The sequence below is a fragment of the Mastomys coucha genome, unplaced genomic scaffold (genome assembly GCF_008632895.1).
Source record: "Mastomys coucha isolate ucsf_1 unplaced genomic scaffold, UCSF_Mcou_1 pScaffold17, whole genome shotgun sequence".
In the NCBI taxonomy this organism is placed as follows: Eukaryota; Metazoa; Chordata; class Mammalia; order Rodentia; family Muridae; genus Mastomys; species Mastomys coucha.
Window position 1 is genome coordinate 24109029 of NW_022196899.1, and position 4179 is coordinate 24113207.

A 4179-nucleotide genomic window follows, 5' to 3' on the forward strand; every position below is an offset into this window, starting at 1 on the left:
TGTTTGTGACTTTAATTTACATGGTTACAGTAAAAATGTCATGCACACATACAAAGCAGTGAGAATCATTTTTAAAATATAAGTGTGTTTTAGAAATACATATGTATAGATACATAGTCTTTACTTTTAAAAAGTATACATTACCCTAAAATATAGTTTCTATCTTTACTTTTTGATCAATATTTTATAAAATATTTTATAAAATGGTGGAGTACCACACTGAAAATTGGTGAAAAAGTTTCATTACTTTATTGATTTTTTCTTTTTATTTATCTTTCTGTTTGAATAGATGTTTCTTTTTTAATCGTTTCACCAATAAAGTTTCCTTAAAAAAATCATTGTCTTGACAACAGAAGCTGAGATTTACCAAACATGCTCTGAACCAAAGAGCCTGATATAAAGACAAGCAGTGAAGGAAGGGAATACATTGTGAACAGAAGGACTTTGATTTCCAGGATGCCTCTGAAGTGGATTTCTGCTCTGCTCCTGCTGCAAATGAGTTGCTGCTTCAGATCTACAAGCTGTGGAAAGGTGTTGGTGTGGCCGATGGAATTCAGTCACTGGATGAATTTAAAGACAATACTGGATGAACTTGTGCAGAGGGGCCATGAAGTCACTGTTCTGAGACCTTCAGCTTCCATTTTTGTTGGTCCCAAAAAATCTCCTGGCCTTAAGTTTGAAACTTTTCCTACAACTCTCAGTAAAAATGATCTAGAAACTTCTTTCATTAAGTTTGTAGATGTATGAACTTTTGAGATCCCAAGAGATTCATGATTATCATATTCTTCACTTCAAAAATTGTTTTATGAACACTCTGATTGTTTTCTAAGTTTTTGTAAGGATGTTCTTTCAAACAAACAACTCATGACAAAACTCCTGGAATCCAAGTTTGATGTCCTTTTGTCAGATCCCATTATTCCCTGTGGGGAGCTCATAGCCAAACTGCTATAGATTCCTTTTCTGTATAGTCTTTGCTTCTCTCCAGGCAACCCAATGGAAAAGTCCAGTGGAGGTCTTCTACTCCATCCCTCTTATGTACCTGTAATTCTGTCAGGATTAGGTAGCCAAATGACATTCATAGAGAGGGTAAAAAATATGGTATGCATGCTTTATTTTGACTTTTGGTTCCAGACATTTAAGGAGAAGAAATGGGATCAGTTTTACAGTGAAACTTTGGGAAGGCCAAAGACCTTAGCTGAGGCAATAGGCAAAGCAGAAATGTGGTTCATCAGATCCTACTAGGATCTGGCGTTTCCTCACCCAACCTTACCAAATGTTGACTATGTTGGAGGACTCCACTGCAAACCTGCTAAACCCTTGCTTAAGGAAATGGAAGACTTTATCCAGAGCTCTGGAGAGCATGGTGTGGTGGTGTTTTTTCTGGGGTCAATGGTCAGAAACACAACAGAAGAGAAGGCCAACAGAATTGCATGGGCCCTTGCCCAGATTCCACAAAAGGTTCTTTGGCGATTTGATGGCAAAAACCCAGCTTCCTTAGGACCTAATACCAGAATCTACAAGTGGCTCCACAAGAATGACCTTCTTGGTCATCCAAAAACCAAAGCCTTTGTAACTCATGGTGGAGCGAATGGCCTCTATGAGGCAATCCATCATGGAATCCCTATGATTGGCGTTCCTTTGTTTGGAGAACAATGTGATAACATTGCCCAGATGGTGGCCAAAGGTGCAGCTGTTGCAATATCAGAACAATGTCAAGGTCAGATTTGCTCAATGCACTGGAAGAAGTCATTGACAATCCTTTCTATAAAGAGAATGCTATGTGGTTGTCACCATGACCAGCCTATAAAGCCCCTGAACAGGACTATCTTCTGGATCGAGTTTGTCATGCGCCACAAAGGAGCCAAGCACCTGAGACCACTTGCACACAACCTCACCTGGTTCCAGTACCACTCTCTGGATGTGATTGGATTCCCACTAGTCTGTGTGGTAGCAATTGTAGTCCTTGCTGTAAAATGCTTCCTGTTTGTTTACTGATTCTTTGTAAAGAAGGAAAAGAAAATGAAGAATGAGTAGAGCTCATTGACAATACACTGCATGAGTGAAATTTCAGCATCATCCCAATGTATAAACCACCTTTTAACCACTCACTGATTACTTTATCAAGGCAAATCTTCTTTGTAATTTTGTACCATGAAAATGTGTGTGTGTGTGTGTGTGTGTGTGTGTGTGTGTGTGTGTGTGTATATATATGTATATATGTGTGTGTGTTTACTGAAAATTGATGAAAGAATTACATCATTTATTTTAATATTTAAACCATTGAGTATAAAATGATTCACATGCTTAGAAAATATGGAAAATGACTACATACCTGACAAAGTCATAAAAATCAAAATATTGCAGCACCTCTACCCAGAGCAGATCTGCCTACCAGCTCCCCTTTCACACTCCACAGCCTGCCTGTCTCTAAGGTCTGCCTTAACTAAGAACACAGCTGAGACACCCTCTACAATACCCACACTAGTTGGAACACCCACATGGCTCAGCTGATGAGGGAACTACCTCTTCATCCTAGCTCCCTCTTCCCTTCCACTCATGGCAGGTAAGCTTTCCCCTTCCCTTCCCACACCTCATAGCCTGCTTGTCTCCTAAGAGATCTGCCTTAACCAGGGACACAAGAGATTTGCCCTAAACAGGAACACAGCAGTTCTGCCCTGACCAGGGACACAGGAGACTTGCCCTAAACAGGGACTCAGGAGGCTTACTCTAACCAGGGACAGAGGAGGCTCCCCATAACCAGAGACAGCACTGCCTACCTCTCATAAGGTCTGCTCCAATATATGTTGCAGAGCTCTACCTGCCTCTAAGGAGGCTGGCTTCAGTCAGAGACACCCAGGACAGTTAACATCACAGGCAACCAGATGACAAGAGCAAGCTCAAGAACATAAGCAACAGGAGCTAATGTAATTTGGTACCGTCAGAACCAACTTCTCCCATCACAGCAAGTCCTGCATTCACTAACACACCTCAAAAGCAAGATTCTGACCTAAAATCCCATCTCATGAAAATGATAGAGGCCCATAAAGAGGACACACACACACACACACACACACACATATACACACACATATATATGTGTGTGTGTATATGTATAACTTCCTGAAAGAAATACAGGAAAACACAGGCAAACAGGTAGAAGCCCTTAATATAGAAACAAACAAACAAACAAAAATCCTTTAAAGAAATACAGGAAAACACCTTCAAGCAGGAGAAGGAATTGAACAAAATGGTCCAAGACCTAAAAATGTAAATAGAAACAACAAAGTAATGAAAAATGGAGGTAAACCTGGAGATAGAAAACCTAGGAAAGAAATCAGGATCTACAGATGCAAGCATCACCAACAAAATACAAAAAATAGGAGAGAGAATCTGAGGAATAGAAGATAACAAAGATTCCCCAGCTAGGGCAGTCTCTGGGTTGTCCTTCCTTCAGTCTCTCCTACACAGTTTGTATCTGTATCTCATCCCATGGGTATTTTGTTCCCCCTTCTAAGAAGGACAGAAGTATCCATGTATTGATCTTCCTTCTTCTTGAGCTTTGTATGGTCTGTGAATAGTATCTTGGTTATTCTGAGGTTCTGGGCTAATATCCACATGTCAGTGAGTGTATACCATGTGTGCTCTTTTGTAATTTGGTTACCTCACTCAGGATGATATTTTTATTTCCATTCATTTGCCAAAATTCATAAATGCATTGCTTTTAATAGCTGAGTAGTACTCCATTATGTAAATATACCACATTTTCTGTATCCATTTCTTTGTTGAGGGATATATGGTTTCTTTCCAGGTTCTGGATATTGTAAATAAGGCTGCTATGAACATAAAAAAATCATTGACTTTCATGGTCTAAGTATTGTAAAGTATATTGATAGAACTTTTTAGCAAGGATATGGTGCCTACTCAAAGAGTTGTTGAATATTTCTGATTATTTTCACTTTGTTTTGAATTTTTATATTAAGTGTACACAATGAAGTTATGAGTTCTCTAATTGGTATTAATCCCAGCTGATACGTGATTAAATACTTTAGTTATTTACATTCCAGATGGAGCATTACAGGGTGCAGACAGCTCATCTCTTAGTAAAGATAGAGAGCTCAGGTTTTGAAGTGTGCATGAGTCTAGAGAATGCATTTCTATTGATTCTTTCTCAATTTTCTT

General features: G+C 39.1%; 1 pseudogene; it reads left to right on the forward strand.

The window, feature by feature from the left end:
• Nucleotides 1-456: 456 nt before the first annotated feature.
• LOC116095050 lies at nucleotides 457-1995 on the forward strand (annotated as a pseudogene).
• The last annotated feature ends 2184 nt before the right edge of the window (nucleotides 1996-4179 follow it).